The sequence below is a fragment of the Emys orbicularis genome, chromosome 6, assembly GCF_028017835.1.
Source record: "Emys orbicularis isolate rEmyOrb1 chromosome 6, rEmyOrb1.hap1, whole genome shotgun sequence".
Taxonomy (NCBI): Eukaryota; Metazoa; Chordata; order Testudines; family Emydidae; genus Emys; species Emys orbicularis.
In genome coordinates, this window is record NC_088688.1 from 15,058,333 (window position 1) to 15,078,711 (window position 20,379).

The 20,379-nt window shown below is 43.3% G+C and overlaps 1 protein-coding gene across 2 annotated transcripts in view; it reads right to left on the reverse strand.

Annotated features, from left to right (window-relative positions):
• Window positions 1-20,379, reverse strand: part of SMAD7 (SMAD family member 7) — a 37,837-nt gene that overhangs the window by 8,488 nt on the left and 8,970 nt on the right. The gene's annotated exons all lie outside the window — the stretch shown is intronic.

Below are 20,379 nucleotides of genomic sequence, written 5' to 3' on the forward strand. Positions count from 1 at the left end.
ACAGACTTCCTGTGTGACCTTGGGCAAGTCATTTATTCTTTCTGTGCCTCAGTGCCCGTATGTAAAATGTGGAGAATGTTACTTCCTTCCCCACGCCTGTGTTTGACTTTAAACTCTTCAGTTCAGGAATCAGGACTTGCCAGTGCTAAGCTCCTGGGCACTCTAGGCAATGCAAACAAACCAATAGTTTATTTTTCTTAACATATTTTGTTTGCAGGGAAACACAGAGGTAACCTCTCTTTGTTTGGACACAAGGTTAATATATTTCCTTATACACACGAATGAAATAGGAAATGTATGCTCTCTATGAGTGGCAATTCTGTCTTTAGATTTTAAGGCCTCATTTTTGTTTCCATGAAAAGTTCACAAAGATGGTGGGAAAATACCTATTTTTTAATTATTATTTTGACAAAGGTAACTTCTCGCTAGTCAATTCACTTCTGTAGAAAACAGTGAGTCTTGCAGAGGATACGCTATCTTAGCTCCCTACTCCCTCTATTTGATTGTCTGAATTTATTTTAAAATTATAAGATTTTTGTAATGATACCTCTTACCTGAAATTAGCAGTATGAATTTGTTTGGGATCAAGTTTTAAAATGACCTTAGTTGGCTCTTTTCATTGTGCTGTTTGCATTAAATTCTTTATTATATTTCCAGTTATAGAACTATTTTTAACAATATTTAATTTCTTAGTTTTTTTAACAATCTATATGTGACCCTAAAGTTTTCCTTGAGGCCCATCTAGATTTTCAAGGCTTCAGGTGTTTTTATTGCTTCCCTTCTCCATGATACTGTGGTTGGAGTTTATATGAAACGTGTGCCAAATTTAATATACTTTATTGAACAATGTACCCTGAAATGATAAATAAAAAGTTGATGAGGAAGAACTGCTAGTTTCCCAGTGCCTCTATCAGAGTCATTGGCGCAGAGTTTACTGGCCATCACAGATACACTGATACTACCCCCGTACTTAAGGTACAGAAAGGCTAAGGGTACGTCTACACTACCCGCCGGATCGGCAGGTAGCCATCGATCTATCGGGGATCAATTTATCGCGTGTAGTGTAGACGCGATAAATCGATCCCCGATCGCTCTCCCGTCGATTGCTGAACTCCAGCTCGGCGAGAGGCGGAAGCAAAGTCGACGGGGGAGCCGCGGCCGTCGATCCTGCACTGCGAGGACGCGAAGTAAGTAATTCTAAGTCGATCTAAGATACGTCGACTTCAGCTACACTATTCTTGTAGCTGAAGTTGCGTATCTTAGATCGACCCCCAGCGTAGACCAGGCCTAACTTATCCGCTACAGACTTTAAATCCGTAGCAAATTTGGGCCTAGAACCCAGGAGTCTCGACTCCCAGCCCCCACCTATAGACACTCTATCAGGGGTCTTTAACCTGGAAGCCACAAACAAGTTTCAGGGGGCTGTGATCGCCTTGCCTTTCTTTCTGGCTATATGGGAGCCAGCCCCCAAAACTTTCTGTTGTAACATGGGGTGATGGGCTATGGAAAATGCTGAGAATGGCTCCATTAAACAATGCTCCCTCCCATATCTGTCTTTCTCCCTTCCAGCACACAGAAAACTAATATGAGGTTTAAAAAAATTGGCTGGACTAGTGTAAGCACAATGTGTTACCCTCCCAGGGGGTCCAAGATTGAGATGAAGCTCAGTCTGCTCCTCCCCAGGCTGGAAGCATCTTGTCATTCTCAAGTAATCCCCTTCGGCGGACCCTGGAGGGGCATTCATGAACTCTACACCATGACCAGCTTTTCCTGGCCAGACAGACAGACCAGATCAATAGACAGCCATGGAGGCAGAATAAAAAAGGATGAGTTCCCAACAGATCTCTCCCCACCCAAAGAAGAGTGCCCAATGCGACGTCAATCTTATTGAAAGTACTCCATGTTCTCATGCACATGCCTGTTCAGCTTTCACATATGCATTTACTTCCAAATACATTCTATGTTGCACTCATGTAAAAGGGAGGGTCGCTCGAATTCACTGAAATCAACCTAGTCTAAAATATCCCACTTTCTCACAGAGAGACCTTTAAATAGGATGTCCCCAAGGTTTGATTTTTAAACCATTATAAGGGTTTTTTCTGCTCTCTTGCCCGTATTTGTAAGTTCTTTCAGCAAGGCCAGTGAGCAACCTCACCAAACATGGTCATCTCCCACCTCTCTCACCTATCTGTGCACCTCTCTCTGCCTGCTGCCTCTTCAGCCTCAATTTTGCTGCTGCTCTTAATGGTAAACAGCCTTTTGCACAATCTGGGGAAAAGAGTGTGCTCTGAGAGAAGTGCATGGCAGTGACGTAACATGCAGCGGAAAGTGCAAATAACCATGAATGGTGCAACAGTGAAACTGCCTATACACACAGTGCTGGCTAATGTACCGAGTGACCTTGGGTAAAAAAAAGAGCATTTCTGTTCCTTTCCGATCTTTCTAGTAATTTTGGGGGTGGAGGGATGGGCTACTTGTAAAAACAGGAGGCACAAAATGTTCCCATGTAAATGATTTTCAGGTTAACAGTGTTGGGTTAAGCATCTGATTTGTCTAGCAATGGCAAAATCAAAGAATCCAAATTCTGCCTTTTGAATGGTGTATTGGTGCCCCCCAATGATTTTAATGGAGGCTCCACACACACACACATCCAAGAGAAGAGTTTGCTCTCAAAGGCTTCTTACCCCATCCGTTGTACACCCCATTATACCCAAGGGCAGTGCAGACAGCTTGATGGCACAGGTCATTTCTGAAAGGCTAATTTAGGAGAGTATGATGTGTTAAATTCCTGTTGTTGTTGTTGCTGCTGTGGTTTTCACAGCCAATAATAAACCCAACCCAATCTTGATATGTACATAAGCTCCCAAACTGTAGTGATCACCAGCCCCCAATGGGGCAGCATCATGGAAACTGAATCACTAAACAATAGACTCTAAAGGAGCTACTACAGTCTGTCGTGTCAACACGTACTTAGGGAGCCCTTAATCAGTGGATTATTGACACAGATAGACCATAACATCTCTTTAGGAGCCATTACAGTCTATCGTGTCAATGGGTACTTATGGAGTCCTTAATCCGCAGATTGACAGGCTAGACCGTAAATGTGTGTCTATGTCTAATTAGGCAGCTCTTATTACTCAGCATATACAGTAACTCTGCAAGCTAAAGAGCCTTAGGAATTTTTTCTTATTTAACGAGATGCCCATCTGCCCAGACAAATATCTCTCTGCTCCCTTTCATATTCAGGGAAAATAAAATGGAAATATTTTTTTCCAAACTATGTGGGATTTTTTTTAATTTAAAATCTTTTAGTGTGTAAAAAAACCTTTTGTTCTATTAAAACACTAATCCTGAAATTCCTACTCATGCAAAACTCCCATTTGATTTCAATCAGAGTTTTGTCTTGAGGAAGGACTATAGGATTTTGCCCTCAGTATGTGAAGCTTTTATGACAGTTTAGTTTCTAGAGCCGGGCCAAGCTGTTAAGTCTAGATTCAGCTCTGAACTTTTAAAGTTTAATGAGGATGTTCAGATTAAGGTTTTGGGTCAAGCCATTATGGAGTAAGGGGTCAGGCACCAAGTGCAGATCTGGAGACGAACTTCCCAGATCAGAGCTGCGATCCTGGTTCATGCCCTTGTTAATTATTATCAGGTGTGCAAAACTTCCACAACAAAACTAAGTGAAATTTGCCTGGTTTAGAAGATGCAAACCTGAAACTTGCCCAAAGGTTGTTCTAATGGTCACCAAGGCTGGCAAACATTATGGTGAAACCACAACCAAGTTTCAGTCAGCGCTAGCGTGACTTCTGAGATATGATTACGGGTGGAAGGTATCTGAAACTCTGTGGTGTCCCCCAGTGTTTCACCCTCAAACATAGTGGTTTGGGCTGAGCTTCCCTCTTTAAATCTTTGGCTTTCATTCAAATCCAAAAACTCAATGGGTTAATTCAAGTGTGGGGCTGGGTGGACACTGCTTAAAAAAAAAAAAAAAAAAAGGTTCCTGTGAGGCCCAGCCCTAGGGCTGAGGTCAATGAGTTCCTCAGAGTTCTATCTAAAGGCCCCAGACAGCAGACACTCAGACTGGAAACACTGAGACATCCTGAACTGTAACAGTGTCACCACATGGGCCAGCTCTCTTTGAATGCTACCGACTTCAACAGCTGAACAGGGCCCCAGAAGTGTGTCTTCAACACAGGAAATTAAAGCCTGAAAAATGTAGGATGATTAAAAAAAACGAACACGCACATTATGGGTCAAACACTGCGCTACATTCTCAATGCCAGCTTTTTAATCTACTTTTTAAATATACAAATTAAAGAGAGGGGAGGGAAGGGGTAGGGGACAAGAACAGACAAGAACAGAACTGAAACTGAAATCTGCAGGGTTCGATCACTCTGCCAAACAAAAAATTTGATTCATAAATGTACAACTAGTCATTGCTACTGTCTGATGATGATGATTAATCAATTACTAGTGCTAAAAATTACCCAAGAAGAGAAGAACTCTTTTATGCCCAGTTAAATTTTCTTTAAAAGCCAGCAAAGCAGCAGCCACCAGTCCTTGTAAGTAGTGTGTTTGGAGCTAGAAGAAAAACACACACACCAAAAATGCCTGTCTGCCTGTCTCCAGTGGTTAGAAAGGAGCCAGCTGACTCCAGCTTCCTCTGTCCCAGGCTTTGGGCCTCATCAGCCATGCAAATTATAGAGTACTGTGCTGTCTGAAGGCCGAATTTCAACTTAACTCAGAGAAAAGCCTTAGAGGAAGGGTGGGGATCCTGGAGTCAGCCAAATCCATTCATAATATTTACAGTAAATGGGCCTCTTTGCTGTTGTTTAGTATACAGTCAGCCTAATTATTTTTGAAGTTTTAATTTCAAGAACTTTCTTTACTTGTCTCTCTTTTTCTAACCCCCAAAGATCCAGGAATCTTCTTCTTTGTTTTATTTTAACTCTGGGAAGCAAGGGTGGGAATCTTACCCACTCCCACCCCCTAAACAGGAATGAACCCTGTGTTTGGATAAGAACAACAAACGTGGAGGGGGCTGTCAGTGGTGGTGAGAGAGAAGGAGAGAGAAAACTCCGTTAATAAAGGCTTTAAAAAATATCTGATAGGATTTCAGACAACAGAAAAGAAGCTCCTACTATACACTTTGGTTCTGTCCTATATCGCAGTGGTTTTCCGACTGTGGTCTGCAGACCGCTGGGGGCCTGCAGACTATGTCTAAATTTCCAAAGGGGTCCACAAATGAAAAAAAAGTCGAAAACCACTGCTGCATAGGCTTTTATGTCACACCGTTGACTAGCTGAGCAGACAAACAATAAGGGCTAGAGGGGATGCGCACACCAAAGTCCTATTAGTATCATTCTGCTACATCTGAATGGGAAACCCATGCAGCAAAAAAACTATTTTAGCTATAGCAAATTTTCTTATTTCATACCCTGTCAAAGAAATAGTATAAATGACACGCTCAGTTTTCTCTAGTGTCATTGGTTCAGCTATTCTACTTTCCATGAACTGCTCTTGCTCCAAACTATTTGATCCATATCTTTGTAAAGTGACAAGCTTATCAACTTCAGGAGATATATATATATCTTGCACTATAAGGAGCCCCATGCAAGGACAGGAGACTTGACTTAGGGCTGGTCCACACTAAGCCCCCAGTTCGAACTAAGATATGCAACTTCAGCGATGTGAATAACGTAGCTGAAGTCGAAGTATCTTAGTTCGAACTTAAAGGTACTTACCGCGGGTCCAGACGCGGCAGGCACGCTCCCCCGTCGACTCCGCCTACTCCTCTCGCGGAGCAGGATTACCGGCATCGACGGCGAGCACTTCCGGGATCGATTTATCGCATCTAGACAAGACGCGATAAATCGATCCCAGAAGATTGATTGCTTGCCGCCGAACCAGCGGGTAAGTATAGACGTACCCTTAGGGTCAAGGTCTACACTACAAACTTTTGCTGGCATTACTATGTTGGTCAGCGGTGTGATGAGGTGTGTCCTGTGACTGCTTCTGGGGGTTGGGGGCGGGGGATGGGTACTAGAATAAGCTTGGAAAAGCTCAGTTTTGCTGGTATAAGCTGCATACACACTAGAAGCGTTCTGTGGTACAATACGCCGGTATTGCTATCCCAGCAAAGTACTCCTAGGGCAGACCTGGCTTGAGTAAGTGGCAGCACTTAATCTTGGACTGCAATAACAAAACACTCGCAAGTTATTCTGAAGACAGGTTCTCTCTTCTCTGGCCCCATCTCTCTTAGATCTTTCAGTTTCTCCCACATACCTCAACCTCTCTCTCTCCCCTCTCCACGTCCCTCAGATATTGCACTTACACTGCTCCCATGTGGTATCTTTTCAGGTAATTTGCTATAAATCCTTCAAAATCCGTTTTGGACATGTGATTTTATTCTGGTAAGAACAATAATCTTCCTGCCCACAGATCCCATCCCACACTGTGTAGCCTGAAACCCTCACCCCTGCCCCAGGCTTTTCAGATACCAGGTATAACCGGGGGTTGTCTTGTTTTAAGGAGAATCAGCAAGATTTCAGTGGTTTCCCTTGACATGCAGGGAACCTGAGCCAGCACGGGAGTGCTGCTGTTGCACTGCCAAGCTACTCACTCAGTTGCATGGCCCAAGAGGGGAAAACACAGGTTAGCGAACCATTTGCATGATAAGTCCATGTCTCCTGAAACACACCCTTTTTCTACCTATCTCCAACCCCTATTTGAGCCTAAGCTCTTAAGAGCACGGAGAAGGCATAGATGGGACTGGCGACTTCCCATCACTCACCAAAGAGAACCACGCCTGCAACTGATCTTGCCAAAACGTATTTCCCTGTGTATACTTACTCCCGCCTGTATTCCCATTGATGTCAATAGGTTTTATCTTCCTTTTCAATCATACCAATGTAATTCAGGAATAACTCCATCAAAGCCAATGGAGGTAGCCTGGCATAAAACCAGGGTAAGCAATCTTTATGCCCAAGGACTTCCAGAATGAAAGATTTCCTGGAGTAGGACTTGCAGGATGAAGACTGTAAACCTTTTCCAGTAAATAAAAATCAAATCAAATCCAAGAAAGAGTTCAACAATAAAATCCAGGTCACACTGCTGTAGCCCGGTCACCTATTCATTCTGCAGGAAGTTTGATCTCCTTATTGCACCTTGGAGCAAGGAGAGATAGGGGCTCAGCAAAAGTTGTAGCTCTGAACTTTTTTTTCTTTCCAGTGACAACATGTAGCTATGTGGGTTACATGTTAACAGGCTCGTAAAGGACTTAATAAAAAAATCAATGCATAGGAGCCTAGTATTTCCAAATTGATATTTAATACCCAGACGTGTATTACATTTTTTTCCTAAATGCATTCCATACACACTCACACATACTCCATACACACTCACATGCTGAGTCGAATTTTAATAATGAAAAATTTAAAAACCCACTCTCCACAGCACACTGACCTACAGTTCTCCCCCAAAGTTATTACAAGACCAAAAACAGACATTTACCCAAAAAAAAAAAAAAAAGTCCACCCTTGCTTAAAACACTATTTTTCTAGAGAGTAGGGAAATGTTTCTTATACGGATATAAGATGTGGAAAAATACAGTTAGAAACAAAAGTTCTTTTCATTCCCTCATGCCCCGATCCCCCCCCCCCCTTCCATAACAATTATGAAAACTGTTTAGATGGGATGGCATTTTGAACATTTACTGCATTCCAGCCAATAAATTCCATTCCCGGATCTGATGGAAAAATCACCCCCCCCTTCCCCTTCCCACCCCTCGCTTTCATTCTTTCTGTCTTTCTTTACAACCTAATACCCTGTCGACTCAGGGCCAGGGCCTACTTAGGGGGAAAAAAAACACCAAGCGCCAGACTGGAGACAGCATGCAGACTGAAAAAGTTAATCATTACTTCTGTCTGCCTTCATAATCTAATCACTTCTATTCCAAAGCGCATGCAGCAAAGCTCTCTCACACACACATGCACACACATTCAGGCCCACAAAATATGTTCTGGTGGTCTGTTCCACCCACACCACCCCCTCCCCCTCTGTCGTCCTGTCCACCCCACTCTCCAAATGCAACCCTGGTAACTCCAGGTTAAGAATGAAATTTAATAGCCAAAAGTAACAGTGAAGGACATTTCAAAATGTTCAGACTAGGGTCCCAAGCAAGAAGCTGCTTATCTGTCCCTTCCCCCACTTCATCCCATCACTTCCCACCTTACTCTCTGGATTAATACTACTTAGCAATTATACAGTGCATTACATTCATTAACTAATTAATCCTCCGAACATTCCTGCGAAATGGGTAAGTGCTAGGATCCACATTTTACAGATGGGGGAACTGAGCCAGACAGTGGTTTAAGTGATTTGCCCTAGGCTACACAGTAAGTCAGTGGCAGCACCTGAGTCAGAACTCAGGAGTTCCTGGCTCTCAATCCCATTTAAACTCCATTTCTAATCCAGTTAGGGCACCCAGTTACAGCACGGTTGTCCCTGACCTAGTTACCACACAATTAAAAGTTGCAATCTAGACAAAACCTAACTGTGTCTCGATAACTAGGCTGAACCCAGAGACACTCCAAGACTTCAGCCTGGTTCTGGGGACACAGTTGGGTGCTATCTAGCTTATAACTTTTAACCATGCTGTAACTAGGTCAGAGGACAACAGGATTGTAACTGGGTCTCCTGGTTCCGCTATAGCTGGGGTAGAGATGGGACCTGAATCTAGCAGACCATGCAGACTCCTTGCTTACCCATGCACCTCACAGAAACACAGGTGCTGACAGGACTTTATAGTTTAGACTGTGTCCACAATGTGCACAAAAGTAACACACCAAAAATAAACTTGTTCCAATAAACCCCAGCTACTTTACATCTCCCTTCCCCAGCAGCAAAGCTACAGTGCAGAATTTGTATCTTCCAACCCATCTCAACATTATCTGTCCGTGACAAAGAAAGAAAAGGGATGGGGGAAGGGTGGCCTGCTTGTTACCATCACTCCAGTTATCACAAGCGGCTGAGCTACACAGTACCTTACATTGAATCCCCTGCCTTCCAGAGTCAATTAGGCACCAATGATCTTCCACGGCATTTACACAGCCTGGCACTTCATTGTTTTACTGGTATTTCCTTTCCATCTCCCTCCACCATTCACACTGCACATTCTCGCCCCCCTCCCCCTCCAAATGCACTGACTACACTATAAAAGAATGGAGGCGTTATGGGTGAGGCTCTACAGTTCTTGGGCCCCCTTCCGCAACAGTTACACACGCCAGTGATCTTTACTCACCTGGGTAATCACTACAGGCATGAGTAATGGTTCAAGGATTGAGCCTGGTGACATTAAAGGATACATTTTCCATACTTACCCTGCAAGGCAGTGGAAAAGAATAGAAAAACTACAGGCCACACTTTGCACTGCATTAAGATTTATGAGTTTGTTCCTTATCGTGAGCTAAAAAGCCTCAGCCTAGTTTACAAAGAAAATTAATTCACCAGTTCAAGCCTAGTGATGTAAACTTCAGGCTCCCAGCTAGTTTTCCAAACAAGACTTCTGCTATTTAATTCCTGCATCACTGCTTGAAGTATGATTTTATGCATTTATTTACTCTGTCCAACATGGTATTGCACAAATGAAACACTCAGATGCAATAGAACAGTATCAGATGGGCGTTAAGTCCCCTACCAGCAGGGCAAAAATCTCTCTGGTTGTGTGGAGCTCTTATTTTTGGGGGGTTCTGATTTTAGTTAGTGTTCTCCAGATCTTCAAAATGCAGTCCTATCAGTGTTCTTGAAATCTGCAGATAACCACTATACCTGCCTGGAATGTAAAACGTGGTTACTCATCAAAGTGCAAATAGAAAAAATCACCACTGGGTTGTCCATTAGACTACACCGTACATTATCCAACTTGGAAAGACTCTCACACTGAGCGGTAATGCTCTGGAATTTTAGTATCTATAAATTAAAGGCATCAGTTTCATCACTTAAAGTCATTTGGTCCAGGGCCAACTTTACCAATTATAAAGTGAAGACTGTTTGAAACATTCACCACCTCCCCAACACCCGGGTTTGTCAGGCATAAATAAGGTTGCTTCAGAAGCTAATGAACATTTTATTATGACACCATTGGTAACACCAGGTGTCTTTGTATGCTTTTAAAAGATGGTAAGGGCTGAACAGACCCTTGGTGATGGGAGGTCTGCCTTAAAAAGGCATGATGAGAACCGAACATTCCAAGTTATTTTACTCCATTGAATGCTGCCATACTGCTCACTTCTAAAAGTTAGCTCTCATTTAACCTACTTTGGCAGCAACACTCTACAAACAACATCTTTACCACCAAAAGAAGATTACTATTCTTAGTCCCATATTTGCTTATTATGTACATGTATGTACATACATATAATAATATTTTGAATGTTCTCCAATTTGAGCAGTTTGGAAGTATTAATTTAAGACAAAATATGCCTTCCCTCTTTATTAGCAAAAGCCCTCGGAAAGATCAGTATTATTTTTCTGTGGGCCTGCAATTTATCAACCAACCACGGAGACACAAAGGCTCCTGAGGACATACCTGAATAATCTATATCTACCCAGCTCCCGCACAGTGTTTAACATGCTGCTTTCTACAGAGGCTTGATAGGAGTAATTGCATATATGGAGGACTATATTCACATACATACACCGGCTCAACTGAAACAAGATGACACGAAGGATTAAACTGAAGTTGGTGTTTCAAAATTGTGCCAACAGATTAAATAAAAAAAGAAGTTGACAACAAAGCTCTCCTGCAAAACCACTTCGGCCTGCATTCAACCTGCCTGCATCACTCTGCTCTGGCGTCAGTGCTGTGTTTTGACAAGTCACCCTGGCTGAATTCTCAGCAATGCTTTACACACTGACAATTACAACCCGAGGCTCTCATTGTGTTATGAAAACAAAACGAAACAAGAAGAAGCCAACGAATGAGCTCCTCGTCTCCTGTAATAGCCTCTATTTGAATAACGATAAGATAACTCAGTGAACTAGTTAGGCTGCAGCTTTGTGCGTATTCAATCAAGGGAAGTGATATCAGTCTAGCCAAAAGTCCTACTGATGCATATGAAATTGGGAGGTTAGTAAAATTAGACACAATGGCACCCTCACACCCAGCGATGTGTCATCCCAACCAATTTACATTCATCGCTATCAGCATGTCACTCCTTGCGTGTATGTGTGGAGAGCTTGGTCCTGTATAGCACAGGTGCAGGGTGAGTGTGTGTAAGAACAAGGCAAAAAGAGTTAGGCAGGAGAGGGAGTGCACAGGGAAGCCAATTCTGCATTAGTGAGAGCACTGCTGCATGGCAACCAAATTACGTCTGGAGTCAGAGCTAAGAGCCTAATTAGGATGGGGAAGGATGGCTTTTAAGACCCGTATCTCCTCAGAGGTGCCCATTCTCTACCCATATCCCAACCCTTTCACTTTGAGCACTTGCAAGTTAAGGCAGCAGGCGGAACAGAGACACACACTCAGTTTAGAGGACTATACCTAGAACTGAACCCTGTGCCTCCCATTCACACTTGTGCCTGGAAGATGACAATCCAAGGACTTGCCGGATCAAAGCCAGAATATCATCAGCCCCCTAAGAGCCATATTTTTTTTTTTTTTTTTTTTTTTTAAAAAGGAAGGCCTAACTTGTACTGGTTCTTCACAAACATGCGAACAGCTGAAGTCAGCTCCACCAAGCCAGCTCTAAATGGCATTCATTTTTTGTCTTAGTTAATGCACTAGGAAGATCTCAGAGAGGATTCCCAAGGAACTTTTCAAAAAGGCGTAGTGGTTTGATGTTATTTACAGTAAGGAAAACAGAGCAGACAAAGTGCAAATGCTAAGGACATAGCATTTAGGAAGCTGAAGCTGCAATGCTTTTTGTGCAGCAAGATTAAAAGAGTAAGGAAGGGCTGTGCAAACTCTTATAAAATTTCTCTCTCTCTCTCTTTTTTTTTTTTTTTTTTTGCAAGTTAAAACCAAGATAATGACACTGGGTGGGGACCAATTCTGTGGGCTGAGCAGCCAAACCAAAATTAGCTTCCAAGCCAAGAGCTTCCTCAGCCTGGCAGTTTGGGGAAGGAAGCTGAGAAAAGTTATGAAAAGATTCTTCAATAAATTGAGCAACAAGGCTGAGTTTTTAGCGTTCAAGCAAAGGTGACCCTGCTATTAAAATATTTTTCAACATAATAAAAATAAAACAGAGTACTCCAACAAGCCTCTCTCTGAAACTTGGGCACCGCGAGAACTTTCTGATCACTGGGGGAAAAGGGTTCTTTTTGTTTTCCTTTCCCCCTCTTCTCTCCTTTCATTAATAACTATGTTTTCTTTTCTTTCTATTTTTTTCTTGGCTCTTTCCTCATAAAAAATGATGCAATTTCCTGTCTTGTCCCAATGTTTCCTGTTAATTAACAGGGTGAAAGTTATCATCACATATTTAAACTCCTACCCAAAACAACTCTGCAGAAAATGGTTCTCCGGCTGGTACAGCACTTTGAGGCAAAAGCAGTGCTTAATTTGTAGTGAAAGAGGTGCTGGGACTCAAGCAATTAAGTGTCGGCGCTCAAGCAATTTTTTTACTTTCATAACTGAAGTGGTAAGCCCAGAGATGCCAGGGCTATGAACTGCCAAGCCTAGAGATGCCAGGGCTCAGTACTGGCACAAATTAAGCACTGGGCAAAATACCCATAAGGCTAGACCAACCAAAGCTGGTATACCGAGGTATGAATTATGCCTCTCTTCACCAGTCTTTCCCTCCCAAGCCAAGATACACACAGAAGGAGAGGTACAGTAACTCCTCACCTAAAGTCGTCCCGGTTAACGTTGTTTCGTTGTTACGTTGCTGATCAATTGGGGAACATGCTCCTTTAAAGTTGTGCAATGCTCCCTTCTAACGTCTTTGGCAGCTGCCTGCTTTGTCTACTGCTTGCAGGAACAGCAGCCCGTTGCAGCTAGCTGGTGGGGGCTTGGAACCAGGGATAGATCGAACTCATGTAGAACTATTTCGCACACAGCTCTCTCCTGCATGTGGGACTGGAGAAGGGAAGAGGTCTGGCATCTCCATGGCACCATTCCCTGCCCTCCTCAAACCATGTGCAAAGCTCTTTGTGCTCTCCAGAGTCCCCATGGAGAAAAGATTGGAGTCAGGGTAGGTGGGATGATCACTGGCTATCCCCCACTCCAGTGGTAGTTAGCTACACAAGTTAATACAGTCCCAGGTTTATTAACTTTACCATAGATTTCCCCTGCCACTACCACCTGTCAGGGTCACCAGGTCCTGCTGCAGCCAGTAGAGAATCCAAGGAGTTGAGAACAGGTTGCCTGGGGCCAGAGCCACTGAAGGGGTAGAAGGCCTTTACCCAGATGACCCTGGCATCCTGTAGATCCACTGGGATTTACGAGGTTAAGGGAGCAGGTGGACAAACCCTTCACCCCATCATCCACTGGACAATGAGGGAGAATCTCTGCAATGAAATCCTTGTTTGGATTTTCTTACAAACGGGCCTATTCCGGCAGGAGGAGACACCTGGCTACTGGTGATGAGGTTACTCCACCATCCCCTACAACTCAACAGCCAACAACATTTCAAGACTACACCCAAGACATTATCATTGACTTAAAAAGTCTAATCAAAAGCCAAAGGCCGGAAATCCTGCGAGGCGCCGATGCTCCTTTCCCACAGACCCCAGCACTACACAAGATTGGGCCATATTCTTGTTTACACTACATGATTCCTCAACAGCAGCCATGACATAACTTATTCCCCAGTTTCCATGTTAAAAAAGCCCCTGGCAAACAGCCCATACACAAAGAGGAGCGGGATGGGGAGAGAAACAAAAGATATTTAGGTAAAAAGTGAAGAAGGTAAACTTGAACTTTGCTTTCTTTGTGTGTTACAACTAAATCCAGACTGTGTATCAGGAGTTAATAATATCTTAGAGCTCAAAATAAACTGGAAAGGAAGCTACTTTGTGACAGTAGGCAGGCAGCCAGGCTGCTGCGCGGGTCATTCAATCCTACTTAAGAAAGATGGTACGGCTGGCAGTGACCTCTGAGTGGCCCGTTACAGTATTCTTTTACACAGCTCACTCCGAGGTCACTACAAGAAGGCACCAGCAGGAATTCCACGTTCATCTTTTGAAACCACCCTGTCACATAGCAGATAAGACTGACCGGCCCCCCATTTGGTCAAAGGGAGAGAGAGAGGTCAATATCAGTGTCGCTCCAAGCCTGCAGGAGTCAGAATGGCTGTGGAGCTGATAGGGACGGCTGATAACCCTGCAATAACCTTAGTTAATAGTCAAGCGACAGGCTGTGAGGAGCAGGTCAGGCCGTACAGTTCAGTGTAATGGAACGAACATGTGAATGTCTGAAATACGTGCGGCAGAGGATACGGTCAGGAGGAACTGTCTGTGGTAAGGTGTCTTCTTCAGGAAGAGCTGATACAGGACGTATCCTTTTCGCTGTACTGATCGCTCATGAAGAAAGCCCTTAGGGCTGAAACGCTGAAGCCACAAGCGCATTTTCAGACGTGTCCACTAGCTCTGGCTGCCTCAGTTTCAGACACCAACTTGAGATACCTCTGGGTCTTAAATTTCTATACTTGGGGCCAAATCTCACCTCCTTGACTATGGCACACCTTGACCGTGACCCACCAATTCTGCTCGGAGAAGGGACAGGAAGTGGGACAGGATTTCTCAGACCCCACCCAAACAAAGTGGGGTCCCCCAGCGTGCAGGGGAATTTAGGGATGGGGCTCCTGTATCTACCACTATGCCACTCACTGGCCATTCTCCCCACCTACCCCTTCCTGTAGCGTGTATTTAAGATCACCCATTGGTTGCATTCTCGGCATCCACGTGCAGAAGCAACATCGTCTTTTTTTTTTTTTTTTTTTTTAATCTCCCACTATTAGATAAATGCATGAGGTTAATGCTATTTGTTTCTGCAGTGTAACTGTTAAAGGATCATAGAAATCATAGATGGAAAAGCTTTAGTCTTTTTATCCTGTCTAGTTTTAAAAGTCCCAAATTATCGGGTTTCCCACCACATTCAGGGGGTACATTTTATTCTGCAGGTGGATACCCTTCTGAGTTAATCGAAGCCAAACATACAGATGAACACACACTCACATCACTGGTGCTAAACTTTAAAATGCATTATTTTCCCCTAAATTGTCAGACTGCTGTACAGAAATAATGGCTCAGAAAATCATTAGCAAGCAGCAGTGAAAACACTTACACACAATAGTATTGCAAAAATAAAACTGCAGATTGAAGCTGCATGCATTAGAAATAGCTGTGGCAGACAATAGTAATGTGTTCTCCTTTGCCGAAATTAAACAAATTTTGCTTAACAAGAGGGAAGTCTGACCTAGGGAATGTTTTTCCCCAAATACTGTACCTGAGAAAAGCCCACTCTGACTCCATTCATTTATTTTTTATTGTTAGTTGTTTTCAAGGCACAATTTTAAATTGATATTCTTTTGGAATACCCCTATAGAATTTCACTGAGATAAAACTGATAGCACATATAGTCAAGATCCATGAACGAGGACCGTACACACACACACACACACACACACACACACACACACACACTCTATTCCCCCATAACCTTTGCTACTCAGCTCTGTTCCCATTTCCTCTCCCTGTTGAGATTCCGCATTAAAAAGCCCAGCCTGCTTATGGAAGAAAGGGTCTAACACAAGGAGGAGCTAGAATGGAGTGTCAGAGGCCAAAAGCTACATGGAGACCTTGCCAAGTCCCAGTCTCTCTCCACTTCACTGGCCTGGCTACATTCTGCCACGGTCAGATGATGTGTGAGGCTGCAAGGCTCCTAGTCTGGCAGGCGGCCTGGTTTGCTCCAAAGACTTCAATGCTGTCATCTTAGCATTAACCCCTGATAACCTTGTCCTTTTGAGCACGGGAGTGAGTTTTTAGGTAAGCTATTTAATACACAAGTACAAGCGAGTGCCGTCAGCGGTGCTAAGGAAAATTTGCAATGCATTGTGACATTAAAAACAACAGAAAGAGTGCATGTGCTCAAATAAACTGAGTATAAATGACTTTTTTTTAAAAAAAAATCACTATTTATTGTTTATCCCAGAGACAAATATACAATCCCACTTACACAGGAAGATTTCTCAATTTCTGATTATAATAGGATGCCAATTTGTAAATAAAGGCATTTCACAGGCAGTTATAAACTGTGTGCTCGAGGGAAGGGGGTGGGGTGGGGGGGACAGTCAGGATTTCTCCAGAGAAACCTTCAGAACCCTGCTACTCCCATCTAATTTGCAGGGGGGATGGGAGGGGATGGGACAGGGCTGTAGATCCAGCCAAATAATCATGCTTCTATTGTGAATAGTTCTAGATTTAAAAAAGGTGCTTCTCCCAGGCTGACACAGATACCAGAAGGGATCAAAGTCATAGTGAAACATTCCAGGCCCGTCCGCTATTTCATAATGAAATGTCAGTCAGCTGCACATTGGAGCTTTTGTAGTAAAGATGAATCAAACTTGAATTAAAGTGTTCCATTAAAATAAGATGAGGTTTTGAGGTGAAAGGGTGAGGGAATGGGGATAAAAGGCACTGTCAATTTTCTCTATGTTGCTTCCTGTCACTTCAGTTTCTGTCTTAAACAAAAGTAAGTGTTAATCCAGAATGAAAAGGGGTTACGCTTGTTTTAAGCTACAACAGTGTTATGTGCCTGCCTTTCAGAACTGCCTGACGGAAGGTCTCAATAGCACAACCCGAGGAGTTTTCACGCATCAAGGGCGTGATCTCAAACCCAAAAAAGACAACAAACAACACTCCCATCGACTTCCACAGGCTCTAGATCCAGTCCAAAATTAGCATATGTCATCAAAGACACCTCCATTTGGGACTGCAATCTGCGTAACCTATCGAGTCTGATATTTTATTAATACTCCTTAATAAAAAGCAATGATGACCAGGACACAAGCCAGCTCATCATATTTCACACATGAAGTGGCAGCTCTGAGGCCCTTTGAGGACTTCTGTTTTTGAGCAGACGCTGAGCTATCCAACATATGTGACCGCAGCTTGTTTGTTAGAAACTAAAGCACAATCACAAACTACACATCTCCTGAAGAAGATCTGATACATTTGAAAAACAGCCTGGCCCCGCCCCTATTTAAGGGAATTATTTTCCTTTTTATCTACAGTGTTTTTGTTTGTGTTTTTGTTAACTGGTGTAGTTTAAAAGAAAGAGAGTCCAGTTCAGTACTGCACAGACAGGAACATCTCCGAGTCCGGTGGGAGATTTCTTAAGCACGGAATACTGAACTGGGCCAGAGAGAGAGAGTCAGCAAAGGAAAGAGGCAAAACAAACAAAAACCAAAACAAAACAAAATGAGAGACAGAGACTAAAAGGAGAGGGAGAAAGAGAGTGACTGAGTGGGGAGAGAGAGAGAAGACTGGCGTGTTTTTCCTTGGGAGTAATGGATTAACTAATATTGCACTAAAATTGAGCCAAGCCGCATGTAGACTCCATGGGCTTCTCTGTTCGGATTTTAACCTTTAGAAATATATATTTTTTTTAAACAAAGTTAACTAGATCCCAGCGGTTTAGTATGGCTGTGCTGTCAGAGTTCCCTCCTCCCCTTTCCCAAACCTCACTCCCACCCACTCTTAGGCTTGCTCCTTTTAAAGTGCCACATACAACATGAAAGGGCAGCACCAGTGAATTAAAGGTCACCTCTGTGCATTTCAGGAGGAACCAGTTCCTTTGTGAAGACCCCCACGGGATTAAGTTTTCACATTCAGCTCCTTTTTTTTTTTTTTCTTCCCTTGCCAAAAGAATCAAGTCCCTGGCTCCAGGCTCCCGACCTTCCTTCCACCCCGAACTGAGCCCCATTCATTAAGCTGGCTCACTGCAGCACAGCCTAGGCCAGGAAGAAAAACAGAAAACAGAGCAAGTGAAAGAGAGGCTCAGATTGGTTATTTCAAGGGGGAAAACACTTGTAGAAGCTCTTAGTATATTACCCTCATCATTCCACACTGGTCACCCTCCCACATCCTCTCAGCTCTGCTATCCTGGTACCTCTGCCATTCATCCATGAAATTGCCCTCTGCCTCCTGAAGAAGAATGAAATATATATTTCGTAGCTGGAACTTAGACTCCTTAAAAGAAAGGGTCCAGCTTTCTGCATTCTTCGGGAGGACTGGATGAGCATTTTTTAATGCACTGCTTTCGTTTTATTAGCGTTCTTGCAACATCCCAGTCTCTAAAGATGCCATGGCAGCGCCCCCACTCCCCAGGAATAGGGATGTTAACTGCAGTGTCCTGGCCCAATTCTCAAATTTCATCGGTGGTGATTGCATTTCCGCCTTCCTATATCCCACCTTTTTACCTTCAACTGGTTCAGTCTTCATTTCCCTGTCCTGCAACTGCTGTGTGTAGTGTGGCTGAGCACTGTTTAACAGCTGCCAATTTCCACCCCAGAGGTGGCTCTCCTCAATGGTGGCCAGAGCGACTCCTCATGTTAGGGCCTTTGGGGCCGAAGCACAATCCTTATCCATTCAATCCCAATACTGTGCAGTTGGACAGTCAGAACAATCTACTCAGATGCACAGCAATTTGGGGCTTTTTTTAATCCAGTGAAACATCCTTTTGGGATAAAGTCATAAAGCAACTCACCATATAACTCACCAGTTCTAAAGAGTGAAAAGAAGATGAGAGGATATGCTTTGTGTATGGCATCTGACACCATTGTCTGTTTAAATGGAGATAAGATACAGCTTTTCCCTTCAGACAGAAATAAAACACTCCAAGTGCACCTTGACAATAGCTCATTAAAGCCCTGTTCAAATACACTGTTCTGCTACCAAAGTTTGTAGAAAAAGAAAAGAGAAAGTTAGCTTTAGAGAACTGCTGCAAAGTGCGGTTTATTTTCCTTGCTTGACTGGGTCTCTCCAGTTGGGAATTTTCAGAGCTGCACTTCTGTGTGTGGAACCAAGTTGCCAGTAAATCAGAGCAAATTCAAAACAAATGCTCTTTCATGTGGAGACATTCGGCTTTGTTTCATGGCTTGCGTAGCTAACCGTATCCCTTCATGAGTCAACACTCCTATCGGCTCCTCATTAAACTAAATGGCTACAATTACACTGGTGGGGGGAAAGAGTGGTTAATGATCGTAAAAGTTTCCCCTGTTTTGGGAAGGTTTGGAAAACTTTTGATAACCCAAGACCAAAAAAAAAAAAAAAATACACCCCAAAAGGAACAGTGCCTTCTTCCGGAAGCTGTGAGAGAGAATATTTTAATAAACCTTTCCCATGTAGAGTACCTTTGCCAGTTCTTGCTGTGCTATGAAATTAAACTTCCATAGCAAACTCCTTAAGAAGGCATTCATAGGCAAGTTATGTTATTTCCTGCAGCCCAAACCCCCACCTCCCTCTGTCCCTTCAGAGGCAGACTAGACAGATGAGATGTTATCAATAACACAAACCTTTCAGAAAGCCCCTTTTTAAAAGCTAGTACTTCCTTTACTTATTTCATGTGGTATCCTGTGGAACTCAATCCTTCCCCACCCACCCCCACATATTTCACGAGGAAAAAAAAAATGATCTAACATCCTTATTGTGTTGTTTTACTTCTTGTTTCTGTTCTCTTTCCAATCTCCCTTCTCCAACCCTTTCCCCCCTCCACCCTTCTTCCCTAAAGTTACAGCCACCAATAGCCCCCTCCAAAAAAAGAGAGAGAGACCAACCACAAGTTGCCCTTCTCCCCCTTCCTTTGATTAATTCTCATTAGGGCCTTTGAACAAACAATATGCTTCCCTCTCAAATAACAGGCAGGGTATATATTACACTGAAAGAAAAACAAACAAGACTCACTTAAAGACATCCACACCAAATGCAATTCCTGGAGAGAAGACACAGACACACACACACCAGCAGCAACCAGGAACCTACATATTTCTAAAATTCCCGTCACAGGGCAATGAACTGAGTAAATGCTCCACAAATCATAAATCACTGAGACTCACTGACAGAGGAAAGCATCTTCCAACCTACACAAGACCATGCAGGTACATATTTTCAGACGAATTATGGTTGGTTATCATAATACAAGCCATAGTATTAGTAACTGCATTTAGGACTCAGCCATGCCTCTTGAAAGGCAAAGCTGTAGTGGGGAAAGAAAGGAGGTGAATAAGGTATTATACCTTTGAAAGGCCTGATTTGCAGCTCTCTTTGAAGTCCCCAGCTGTGGAGATATAGCACCTCTGAAAATCAGGCCAAAAAGGTCTGATGGGTGCTGAGAGCAGGGCACTGGGAAATGTCCTTTCATACACTTGTACAAAAGGTGCA